Raw genomic sequence first — 13,305 nt, 5'->3', positions numbered from 1 at the left:
AGCCATGTCAAAGGGCTCCGCTCAAGGCAGAGCTTTGCTACGCTGAGCAAACTCTGAGGGACCAACCCTTTTACGCACAAGTAGCTCATTGTCCCATCACACCAGGCTAGCAGTTTTCCACATTTATTAGCCGATTCAAATGTCTTTTGTCTCATCTGTTTAATTTTCCACTCTATTTCCTGGTTCATCATTTTCATATATTGGACATGATGTAGCTTAATTTCTCTCAGAATCTCTTGCGACTTAGGTTTCGCTCTCAATTTCTTCTCGCCTTCTTTTATTTTCTCCAAAATTTTGTATTTTTTCTCATTTTGAGTTCTCTTCTTTATTGCATTCTGTTGAATCAGAAACCCTCTCATAACCGCTTTGCCTGCGTCCCAGATTACTCTTTTTTCAACAGTAGTATTCATATTTATCTCAAAATAGTCTCTCAAAGTTTTTTGGGCCTTCTTGGTCACTTCTTCATCTCTAAACAAGGTGTCATTCATCCTCCATCTGAAGGAGCCAGTTGGTGTTAACTTCATCTCCATTTTGACAGCATTATGGTCGGAGCAAGTTTTTGGACAAATTTCCACTTTTCTAGTCTTTGGAGCCAGTCCTCTAGTTATCCAAATTTGGTCAATTCTTGTCCATGTTATTTTGGCTTCAGAAAAGTAAGTTCCCTCTCTACCCAGGGGGTTCTTTGTTCTCCAAATATCAACTAAGTCCATATTGTACGTCATTTCAAAAAAGGTTTTTGGTAGCCTACCGTCCTTAGTAACTACCTGCCTCTGTAACTTGTCCATGTTTGTAGAAACCACTCCATTCATGTCCCCCATCATAATAACGTTATAGTCCAGATAGTCCAACAAGATTTCATGGAGTTTTTTTTGAAAAATTCTGATTTTCCTTCATTTGGAGCATAGACGCCTACTATCAAAAACTTCTCTCCTTGTAGTTGAATTTCAATTGCCACAAATCTTCCTTGATCATCTTTAAATATAAATCTCGGTGGTAGGCTCTCCTTTGCGTAAATTACTACTCCTCTTTTTTTAACTTTGTCTGAAGAGATAAATTCTTGACCCAATCTTTTATTGATCAATACTTTCCTATGGAGCCTTATCACATGTGTTTCCTGTAGGCAAATCAAGTCCAATTGTTCCTTTTTTAATAGGTGAAATATTTTTTTCCTTTTTTGAGGGGAGTTCAAACCATTAGTATTCCAAGTCAGCAGTTGCAGGGCCATGATGTAATTATACTACTTTTCCTCCAACCGCACCAAGTGCTTGCTCTTGTTCAGTCGGCGGTGTTACTGCTTCCTTCTCTGGACAGTCCAATCCGAAAGATAGTCTTGATATATCTAGTATTCCTCTTTTTGGTGATCCTCTGACCAATGCTCTTTGCTCCAGGCCTCTGTCAAATGATTCTCTGTCCTGGTTCTTCTCCAGATTCTTTCTGTAAGTCTTCTCCGTGATCTTTTAGGAATTTTTCTTTGTCTTCCACAGATCTTATTTTTATCTTTCTTCCTTTAAACTTAAAAGATAGGCCTTGGGGAAATTCCCACCTAAACATAAGTCTGTTCCTTCTCAACAGGGGAACCAAATCTCCGTAGTTAGACCTAAGGTCTAAAAGATATTTAGGGATATCTTTAAAAATCTCAACTCTTGATTGATGTATTTCTAAGGTCTTCTGAAAATGCAGTCCCAAAATTATGTCTCTCTCCTCTTTCGAACGGAGGGTAATCAAACAGTCTCTCACCCTGTTCTTCTCCCCCCCTCTTCCAAGTCTAAAAGCACTCACGATCTTAAATCCTTCTTTTCCCGGCTCCAATCCCCAAAAGTTTACAAATTCCTGCGTAAGAAAGTCTGTCAAATTCTCCTTCTCAACCTCAGGCACAGCTCTGATCCTCAAATTAGTTTGTTTCTCCTTAAGTTCAATCATAGAAAAGATTGACCTATGGTCCTCAAGTTGCTTCTGTATACCTGGAATCTTCTCCTCCACTGCAGCTACTTTTTCCTTAGCTTCTTCAGCTGTCTGTCGAATCTGAGTAGTTTCCTGTAGCAATTTCTCAATAGTTTCTGTATTGGAATTCACCTTTTGTCCCAAATTGTTGATACTTATAGTATTTCGATCAATTTTAGTTGATGCATCAGCCACCTGTTTACTTAATTTTTCCAATGATTCATTTATCTTGTCTAATGCAATTGCGAGGACTTCTTCAGATGACATACCTTTTGGCTTAGATTGTGTAGAAGCAGCTGCAGGTGGAGTAGAAAGACCCGATGTTCATGGAATCATAGAATCATAGAGTTGGAAGAGACCACAAGGGCCATCGAGTCCAACCCCCTGCCAAGCAGGAAACACCATCAGAGCACTCCTGACATATGGTTATCAAGCCTCTGCTTAAAGACCTCCAAAGAAGGAGACTCCACCACACTCCTTGGCAGCGAATTCCACTGTCGAACAGCTCTTACTGTCAGGAAGTTCTTCCTAATGTTTAGGTGGAATCTTCTTTCTTGTAGTTTGGATCCATTGCTCCGTGTCCGCTTCTCTGGAGCAGCAGAAAACAACCTTTCTCCCTCCTCTATGTGACATCCTTTTATATATTTGAACATGGCTATCATATCACCCCTTAACCTCCTCTTCTCCAGGCTAAACATGCCCAGCTCCCTTAGCCGTTCCTCATAAGGCATCGTTTCCAGGCCTTTGACCATTTTGGTTGCCCTCCTCTGGACACGTTCCAGTTTGTCAGTGTCCTTCTTGAACTGTGGTGCCCAGAACTGGACACAGTACTCCAGGTGAGGTCTGACCAGAGCAGAATACAGTGGCACTATTATTTCCCTTGATCTAGATGCTATACTCCTATTGATGCAGCCCAGAATTGCATTGGCGCTTTTAGCTGCCGAATCACACTGTTGGCTCATGTCAAGTTTGTGGTTAACCAAGACTCCTAGATCCTTTTCACATGTACTGCTCTCAAGCCAGATGTCACCCATCTTGTATTTGTGCCTCTCATTTTTTTTGTCCAAGTGCAATACTTTACATTTCTCCCTGTTAAAATTCATCTTGTTTGTTTTGGCCCAGTTCTCTAATCTGTCAAGGTCGTTTTGAAGTGTGATCCTGTCCTCTGGGGTGTTAGCCACCCCTCCCGGTTTGGTGTCATCTGCAAATTTGATCAGGATGCCCTTGAGTCCATCATCCAAGTCGTTGATAATGATGTTGAATAAGACCGGGCCCAAGACAGAACCCTGTGGCACCCCACTAGTCACTCTTCTCCAAGATGAAGAGGAACCATTGATGAGCACCCTTTGGGTTCGGTCAGTCAGCCAGTTACAAATCCACTGAGTGGTAGCATAGTCAAGTCCGCATTTTACCAGCTTCTTTACAAGAATATCATGGGGTACCTTGTCAAATGCCTTGCTGAAATCAAGGTAGGCTACATCCACTGCATTCCCTTCATCTACCAGACTTGTAATTCTGTCAAAAAACGAAATCAGGTTAGTCTGACATGACTTATTTTTCAGAAATCCATGCTGACTATTGGTGATCACAGCATTCCTTTCTAGGTGCTCACAGACTGTTTGCTTAATGATCTGCTCCAGAATCTTCCCTGGTATTGATGTCAGACTGACTGGGCGGTAATTATTTGGGTCCTCTCTTTTCCCCTTTTTGAAAATAGGGACAACATTTGCCCTCCTCCAGTCTGCCGGGACTTCGCCTGTTCTCCAGGAATTCTCAAAGATGACTGCCAGTGGTTCTGAGATCACATCTGCCAGTTCTTTTAATACTCTTGGATGCAGTTCATCTGGCCCTGGAGACTTGAATACATCTAAACTAGCCAAGTATTATACTATCTCCTTAGTTATTCTGGGCTGTGTTCCCTCTGCTGAATCATTTGCTCCAAATTCTTCAGGTCGGGCGTTGTTTTCTTTATCGGAGAAGACTGAGGCAAAGAAGGCATTGAGGAGTTCAGCCCTTTCTGTGTCCCCTGTTTGCATTTCACCATCTTCTCCTCTGAGTGACCCTACTGTTTCTTTGTTCTTCCTTTTGCTACGAACATACCCATAAAAGCCTTTTTTGTTGCTTTTAACCTCTCTAGCAAGCCTGAGTTCATTCTGTGCTTTAGCTTTTCTGACTTTGTGTCTACACGTGCTGGCTATTTGTTTGAATTCCTCTTTGGTGGTTTCCCCCCTTTTCCATTTTTTGTACACATCCTTTTTTAATCTTAACTCAGTTAAAAGTTCTTTAGATAGCCACCCTGGCTTCTTTAGGCAACTTCCATGTTTCCGTCTCATTGGTATTGCCTGAAGTTGTGCTTTTACTATCTCCCTCTTAATAAACTCCCAGCCATCATGAACTCCCTTTCCTTTTAGTATTACTGTCCATGGGATCTCACCCAGCACTTCCCTAAGTTTTATGAAGTCGGCTTTCTTAAAGTCAAGAAATTGAGTCCTAGTATGCTTGGCTGCTCCTTTCCGCTGTATAGTAAACTTCAGAAGAGCATGATCACTCGTGCCTAATGATCCTTCCACTTCTACCCCACTAACCAGGTCATCAACATTGGTTAGGACCAGATCTAAAATGGCGGTTCCTCTTGTTGCTTCTCCCACTTTCTGGACAATGAAGTTGTCTGCAAGGCCAGTGAGGAATCTGTTTGACCTTATGCTCTTGGCTGAGTTTGACATCCAACAAATATCCGGGTAATTGAAGTCCCCCATTACTACTATCTCCCTTCCTTTTGAATGCTTAGCCATCTGTTCCAGGAAGACATCATCTATGTCCTCCGTTTGGCTTGGGGATCTATAGTAAACTTGATGGTCTTCGCTGCCAAGATTTCCCAGACCTCGTTGTTTTCTCTAAAGGAAGGTCTGCTTTTTCTTTCCCATCCATAACACTTCAGTTAGAAAAAAACCCTCAAGGTCAGTCCCACAGCCACTTGTTTCAAAGTGGAAAATTCCCCTGGCCTAGTTATAAACAGTTTCAAAAACTTCCTCTAGGGGGACACAGTATCAGTCTATATTTGTTATGCTCCAAAGTAGCACTTTAAGACCCCCACCTCAAATTAAAAAAAAACAAGAAGACCATAGTGAAAGTCAGTTTCGATTTCTGATACTTTTTAGTTACTTCCTTTCTTTCTTTCTAAGAGCAGGAAAAGACATCCAAAAACAATGTATCCCTTTGCAGAGCTAGCTGTCAAAAGTTGCTCTATTCACAAACAGTGCGCTTTCAAAAACGGCAATCTTATTGTCCTTTGGCAGCCCGTTCCCAATTTTGAGCAGTAGATCTTTATCTCCTTCCCTCTATCTTGCAGGTAAACATAGTTCAAATCTCTTCCCCCCTCTTCTCCTGCATCAAAAGGGGGGGTATCACTTACTTGGGTGTTGGGATTTTAGTCCTTTCAAGTCAATTTTCACCGGCTTTGGCTTGCAGCTTCTTTGCTTTAGGCTATTTACAAAAAAGCGGAAGGCAGACTTCCTGTTTATGCCTTCCCACTTCGGTGCCAAATTAAAGACTTTTTTCCCTTGCCTTTTCCAATTAAACCTACTCACGGGTAGTCGCTTTTGAAGTCGAATTGTCTCAGGAAGAAGTCAGCGCTCTCCGGTAACAGCTATGCAGCTTCGCTCCGTGGAGGTAGCAGTCTGCTGTCAGCACCGCGCCACTCACCCGCTTCGCTCCGGAGCCCGTAAATTGGTCCCTTTGCGAGTTGGGGGGCGCGCAAAAGGTGCCCGCCGAGCCCCACGTTCACAGGCTTCACCTGCCTGTGATTTAAGAAGGGTCTCCGCTTCGCCGTAGCGGTACGACCCAGTTTCCACGGAGCGGGTCCCCTCCAGCTCAGAGGGAATCTGCCATTACCAATGGCGCTAAACCCGGAAGTCCCCTTGATTTTTATTTTTGTAATAAATTGTCCAGCAGCGCCTTAGAGACCAACTCAGTTTGTTCTGGGTCTAAGCTTCCGTGTGCAAGTAGACTTCTTCAGATAGACAGAAACAGAAGTCCCTAGACCCTTATATATAGTGGGAGGGAGGGGTGGGGTGGGGTTTTCTCTCGGAAGGGTAGTAGGAGATGGGTGATTTTATGCTTCCAAAACGGAAACCTTCCTCTGCTTGTCCATATTGAGAGGATTAATAAAGGTAAAGGTAAAGGTACCCCTGCCCGTACGGGCCAGTCGTGTCCGACTCTAGGGTTGTGCGCCCATCTCACTCAAGAGGCCGGGGGCCAGCGCTGTCCGGAGACACTTCCGGGTCACGTGGCCAGCGTGACATCGCTGCTCTGGCGAGCCAGAGCCGCACACGGAAACGCCGTTTACCTTCCCGCTAGTAAGTGGTCCCTATTTATCTACTTGCACCCAGGAGTGCTTTCGAACTGCTAGGTTGGCAGGCGCTGGGACCGAACAACGGGAGCGCACCCCGCCGTGGGGATTCGAACCGCCGACCTTTCGATCAGCAAGCCCTAGGCGCTGAGGCTTTTACCCACAGTGCCACCCGCGTCCCTATTGAGAGGATTACAACTTCTTAATACTTGTATTCAATAATAATAACACTTGGCTGTCGTGTGCAGGCAGACTTCTTCAGATAAACTGAAAGCAGCTGTCTTCTTATGAAAGATTTTCAGAAAGAGACTTGAAAGAGAAGTGGCTGAATTGCAATTTGTTACTCAACTGAAAACGATGGAGAGACCTGGTCTGAATAGAAATATTGGATTCTGGTCTCATTGCATATGCCAGTGATGGCCAAACTTGGCCCTCCAGCTGTTTTGGGACTACAACTCCCATCATTCCTAGCTGACAGGACCAGTGATCAGGGATGATGGGAATTGTAGTCCCCAAACATCTGGAGGGGCGAGTTTGGCCATCACTGACATATGCTAAAGCTCTTTTTGGTCATCTGCATACTATCCCTTGCTTTTTACTGTCGGCCTAACTGCAGTCATTAACAGTCACCAACAGGTTGACCATACCCATTGAGTCCTACTACCCTTCGGAGAAAAACCCCACCCCACCCTCCCACTATATATAAAGGTCTGGTGACTTCTCCTCCCACTGTATATCAGGGTCTGGGGACTTCTGTTTCCGTGTATCTGAAGAAGTCTGCCTGAGCACAACAGCCAAGTGTTATTATTATTCAATACAAGGATTAAGAAGATGTCAATCATGGAGGTACAGGTCTGTAATCCTTTTTTACCGAAAGGTTCAGCCTTGCTGGCATCCTCTCAATATGGACAAGCAGAAGAAGGTTTCCTTTTGAGAACCATAAAATCACACATCTCCTACTACCCTGCTGAGAAATACCCCACCCCACCTTCCCACTATATATAAGGGTCTGGTGACTTCTGTTTCCGTGTATCTGAAGTAGAGCACCTGCATACAAAAGCTTAGACCCAGAACAAACTTTGTTGGTCTCTAAGGTGCTACTGGACTTTTTTTTTATTTATTTCGGCTATTTTTGGTCACCTGCATACTCTCCCTTGCTTTTTCCTGCAGGACTAAATTGCAGTTGTTCACAGTCGCCCACAGGTTGCCCAAGCCCATTGAGTTCTACTACCCTTCGTAGAAAAACCCCGCCCCACCCTCCCACTATATATCAGGGTCTGGTAATAATAATAATAAACAATAATAAACTTTTATTTGTATCCCACCCTCCCTGGCCGAAACCGGGCTCAGGGCTGCTAACACCAAATATGAAATTACCTCCTTAAAACAAGATTCAAAGATAATTAAGATTAAAAGATAATTAGATGGCTTTCTCAGGATTAGGGTTGGGAACAGTAAACTCTCATCAGGCCCAACTGTTTATGCTGTTATTATATGGGCCTGGGAGAATGCTGGGAGGCCTCTTGTCATACTAGTTCTTATACGGACTTCTGTTTCCGGGTATCTGAATAAAGGCGCATGCACACGAAAGCTTAGACCCAGAACAAATTTCGCTGGTCCCTAAGGTGCTACTGGACCACTTTTTAATTTTTTAATTTATGTATCTGAAGAAGTGTGCCTGCACACAAAAGCTTATACTCAGAACAAACTGAGTTGGTCTCTAAGGTGCCACTGGACCATTTATTTATTTATTTTATTTATTTTATTCGACTGCATCAGACCAACACAGCTACCTACCTGAATCTTATATTTTTCTGTTGGTTTACTCAGTCTTTTTCAATTACTAATATCTGTTCAAACTGAAGAGCTAATATACTTAACAAGAAAGTTCTTACAGGGCTGGAGGGAGATCCTTAAATAATAATAATAATAATAATAATAATAATAATAATAATAATAATACAGTGGTACCTCGGGTTACATACGCTTCAGGTTACATACGCTTCAGGTTACAGACTCCGCTAACCCAGAAATATTACCTCAGGTTAAGAACTTTGCTTCAGGATGAGAACAGAAATTGTGCAGTGCCGGCGCGGCGGCAGCAGGAGGCCCCATTAGCTAAAGTGGTGCTTCAGGTTAAGAACAGTTTCAGGTTAAGAACAGACCTCCAGAACGAATTAAGTTCTTAACCCGAGGGACCACTGTAATAATACAGTGGTACCTTTGGTTGCGGACAGGGATTCATTCCAGAGCTCTGGTCAGATCCCAAAGTTTTTGCAACTGAAGGTGTCTGTTCTGCACAGGTGCACAGTGTGGTAGAGCACTTTTGCGCAGGCGCACACTGCGAAACCGAGGAAAATACTTCCAATTTGCCACGTGCGTATCCCGAAGGATACGTAACCAGAGGTGCGCGTAAGTAGAGCTACCACTGTAATAATGATAATAATAATCATAATAATAATAATAATTGTCAGGGGTTCAGGAGCAGAGGCACAGGGGAAGGAGGAAGCAGAGAGCGAAGGGGAACAATCCGAAGGCAGTGTAGGTGAGGATGACAGTGGGGCAAGAGATTCCATGAGTCTGTCCAGTGATTCGGAAGATTCCCAGAAGGGGGCACCTATAGCCAGAGCAAGGGGGGTCCCGGGGGGGGACGCACCAGAAGCAAGGGACCAGCGGTGACTCCCAAAGCAGCAGCTGGAGATCGGGACCAGCTTCCCCACCGGAGCGTAGCGGGGGGGAAGGGTCCCACGTGTCAGGGCCGGCTTCCCCTCCAGGGGAAAGAGAAGATGAGTCAGGGCTGACCACGGCCCTATCGCTGAGTGAGGGAACAGAGGGGAAGTCAGAGCCAGCTAGCCCCCCCGAAGGGGGAAGCAGTGAAAGGAGCAGTGTAACGGTCAGGAGGAAGGTTGCCGGCTGGGCGCGCGCGCCAAGTTCAAATGCACAGGCGCGCGGGACAGCCGGGAGCGCAGACTGGGAGCCAGGTCCTAAAGCACGCCGGAGGCAGGGGGAAGAATCCGGGGACTCTTCAGCATCAGAAGAGTCCAGGAAGGGCAACACCCCAGCGGGCAGAAGGACCCAGAGGAGAAAGGAGCAAAGGAGGAGGTGGAGCAAGGCTAGGGTCTTGAACTGGTGTCTGGGGGGAGGAGATTCAGACGGAGCTTCAGCGGTCTAGGGTTGAGACGTAGAGCTGCGCGCCGCGGCTTTGGAATGGAAACTGAACGTTAATAAAGACTTTTGTATATAACAAGAACTGGTGTTGGTCCTCTGTGAGCTGGGACCTTGGGCAGCTCTGACAATAATACTTTTTAATAATGATGATGATGATGATGTATTATTTATACCCCACCCATCTGGCTGGGTTTCCCCAGCCACTTTGGGAGGCTCCTAAGAGCAGTGTGTCTTTCAGGTAGCGTATTTGAAGTCCAATACTATCATCATCTATGAATTGAACTTAGAAATCCTTCTGTTCCATGTGTTTTGGGAGATCAGGTAGGCCCTTTGGCCAGAGCTCGGAACACCTAAAGCAGCTTCACACGTCCTCTATTCAGTTGCAGAATTGTCCGAATTGTCATTGTATTTTAATATTCTGCTGGAAGTGGCCCAGAGTGGCTGGGGAAGCCCAGCTAGATGGGTGGGGTATACATAATAAATTATTGTTATTATTAATAAAAAGATGAAAGTTTTATTTATATTTATTTTATTAAAAGATGACCCAAAAAGAACTCCCTTAAGAGAATTAAGTATTTTTGTCTTAAGACAGTCTTTAAAACAGGCTTTCTCAACCTTGGCCCTCCAGATGTTCTGAGACTACAATTCCCATCATCCCTGACCACTGGTCCTGCTAGCTAGGGATCATGGGAGTTGTAGGCCCAAAATATCGGGAGGGCTGAGGTTGAGGAAGCCTGCTTTAAAAGAATCTCCCCCCCCCAATTTTTTTAAAAATAATTCCAGTAGCACCTTAAAGACCAACTAAGTATAAGCTTTCTAGGTATATTATCATTATCATTATCATTATTGGGTAATGTTACAATACAAATTGCTTGTTGCTTTTCTCATTTCCTTATGTCCTGCATGCCTTTTAGAAAGCGGCAGCTTACCAATATGTGTCTGTTCTTCCTGCAGAAATCAGAGCCCACAAAGCAGCCCTCATCTACTGGGAGACGTGCTCCGTCGCCATCTTTTCCGGTCCCAGGCGGTCTCCCTCTCCTGCCAGTGTGGTTAAACGCACTCTGTCTCCAACGGCAATCAGGTTTCTATTCAGCTCCTCTTCAAAACTCTTACTCTAGAGTAAAACCAGCTTGGTCCTCCCTGCCACCCTTGGTTGGTCTCCTCTTTGTCCAGAAAGGGACAATTGCGTTTGAGCTGCCTGCAGACTGTCTCACCAGAGCATGCTCTGATAATCTCCTGCTTGGACTACTGCAACGCGATCTATGTGGGGCTACCTTTGAAGGTGACCCAGAAACTGCAATTAATCCAGAATCACACAGGACCTTCACCGCCTTCACTGGTTCTGAATTAAAAGAGAGGTAGAGTTGGGTATCATCCGCATATTGATGAACCCCCAGCCCAACCCTCCTGATGATCTCTCCCAGCGGCTTCATATAGATGTTAAAAAGCATGGGGGAAGAGGCACCCCACAAGTGAGAGCCCGGGGTCCCCCCACACCACTTTCTGGACACGGCCCAGTAGTTCTTAAGGCTATTGAAATATACAATAATTTTCTAAGCTCTGTTGATCCTTATAATTTCCATGAGTAAAGATTTCTGAGCAAATTTCCTCGTATTTCACTGTTGTAAAAAAGTGCTGTAAGGGGTAGTAGACCTTGTGGAGAGAATCAGAACTTACAGGGTTAAGAAGTTCTGAGTGACGTCTCACATTCTGAGGCATGGCCAGGTTTTCACAGAGGGGAGTGTTTTTTCTCTGTGTGTTCAGTGTTCTTCCGTCTTTCCGGCGGTGAGATAGCAAAATGTGTGCTCGTTCACCGGGTCTGATTTATATCGTTTTTCTACACGATTAAAGACTGAAAGAGATAAGCTAGAACGCTCGTCTGCAGCCTGATTTGTCACACACACACTGCACCAGTTTCTACGCTGCGAGAACTCTGCTACAAGTAGCTGACGGAGAGCAGAGCGGCTCAAGGAAGTGTGCCAGGCTCCATCCAATAGCTACGCAATCGCCATAGGTTATGGGAGGTCAGCAAAAGCTTTGAAGCTGTTGCCAAGACGTGCCGGTGTGTGTGGAAGCCAGCTGACGAAGCTGGAGCCAGCTGGGAGCTCGCTGGGAGCTCGCTGGGAGGGGCTGGTCTGCTGAGCCGGGTGCCGGAGAGCTGCTGCTGGTTACGTGAGTACGCTGGGCCCCGGGGGAGAAGATAGCAGACGGCCAGGAATTGTACGCAGTCCCATTCGAAAAGCTCACAACCCAGTCCTGGCATATCTGGGTTAGAAAAGTGAGGGGGTGGTTTTTAGCCACAGGGCTCTGGAGCATAGCCCAGAAGGAGCCGGCACCACCCACACGATTTGCTGCCGAGGTTGACGCAGCAGGCTCTGAGACTGCTTTTCTGGAGGATAGAAAGCAGAGAGAGATAGAGGAGTTCTGCATGTTGAAATCAAGCGTGGGAGCTACGCTGCAGCCCTACTTGGAGGGCGTTGAGTCGGCTCATGCTGCCTGGGATGTGCTGAGGAGTTTGTGTGAAAGCTCAGCAAGAAGCCAGGGCCAGAAGGAAGCCGAGAGCCCAGTGCAAAGTCCTGAAGTCACAGCCTCAAGGAGAGCTGCTGACAGAGTCGGGGGGGGGGGCAGAGAAGCCCAAAAGCAGGTTTGGAAAGTTTTCCACTGTGTGAGACGAGGAGGAACGCCGTTTCAGAGGGGGCGGAACTGGCAGAGAGAGCCCGGAGGCCAAGCCAGCTGGAAGCTCACTTCAGTGTTTTTCCACTCGTCGCTGCTTTGTTTGCAATTCTCCTGACCATCTGCGTCGCTCCTGCCCCCAGAGAGCCAGGGAGGCTGGGCAGGATGTTTCCAAGGTCGCTTTCCATGGGAATCAGCCAGGTTTCCATGGCAGCCAGTCCAGGAGAGGAGGCAAGCGTGGGAAGGCGCAAGGAGGACGTGACTCAGGGAGCGAAGACTGTTCTTATCACCTAACAGCCTCCATGTTGGTATTAAAGGGTTAAGAGTTAGCAAGACGCTCTAATCACTGAGCAGCTGGAAGTCATTAAGCTTCCAGGAATGTGAGTTTGTATAAATAGTCAGTCTCCCGTGTGTTTGTTCCCTCTTCCCCTTTTGGGCGTGTTTGCTGATATGTGTGGTTCGTCGCCAGGGTTTTCTTTCTTTTGTAAATAAACCTTTTCTTTGAGTTCCAAACCGCTTGCTCCAAGATTCATCTTTGAAAAGATACTGCCTCTCCTGCCCTTCTTAAACTGCTGCGCGAAATGCTCTGCTGTAATGGGACTTGTGACGATGGAAGCGCACTGGACATTTGCTTAGCATTAAACTAATTAAAGTTTAATGGGACAGGTTATGGTTGTTTGTACGTCAAGAAGGAGATAAGGAGTGCAGTTTAGAGTGATTTATGAAAGGACTGGAGCGAAGACAGAAGCGGTTGCCGACAACGAAAGCCTTCAAAGCAGCTTGAGTCCTGCAACGTGCCTAGAAAAAGTTTTAAACAGGCACTGCGCAGTTTGTACTCGCTGGAAGACGTCTTATTCCTCAAGGAGCCACCTCAGCAGCTGGGAGACGGTCTACAGGTGTGTGAGTATCGTTCCTAAGCCCCAGGGAGGATGGCAGAGTCCCAGGAAAGTTTTACTGTCCCGTTTACGCGACTCAATGGGAAAAATTGGCAAGATTGGAAGGCTAGAGTGAGGGTTTGGTTGCAAGCAAAAGAGTTGTGGAGCTGTACTGAAGCACCGCCTTTACAGGCAGCTGCAGACGCGTCTGCAGAAGACAAAGCAGCAGCAGCAGCTTCACAGAAACGCGACAGGAAAGCCCAAGGTCTACTAGTTTTGGCAGTGGGACCAGAGCAAATG

At 45.9% G+C, this 13,305-nt stretch overlaps 1 pseudogene across 1 annotated transcript in view; it reads left to right on the top strand.

Moving 5' to 3' along the window:
• The window catches only part of LOC309361214 (ensconsin-like), a 225,524-nt pseudogene that overhangs the window by 137,686 nt on the left and 74,533 nt on the right, over nucleotides 1-13,305 (top strand). The window contains exon 9 of the transcript XR_014173427.1: nucleotides 10,412-10,538. The product of XR_014173427.1 is annotated as an ensconsin-like (transcript). The remainder of the gene's footprint in view (nucleotides 1-10,411; nucleotides 10,539-13,305) is intronic.

The sequence above is a fragment of the Podarcis melisellensis genome, assembly GCF_964234715.1.
Source record: "Podarcis melisellensis genome assembly, chromosome: W".
NCBI lineage: Eukaryota > Metazoa > Chordata > Lepidosauria > Squamata > Lacertidae > Podarcis > Podarcis melisellensis.
Note: the sequence above shows the minus strand (reverse complement) of the source record. Positions and strands in the feature narration are given on the sequence as shown.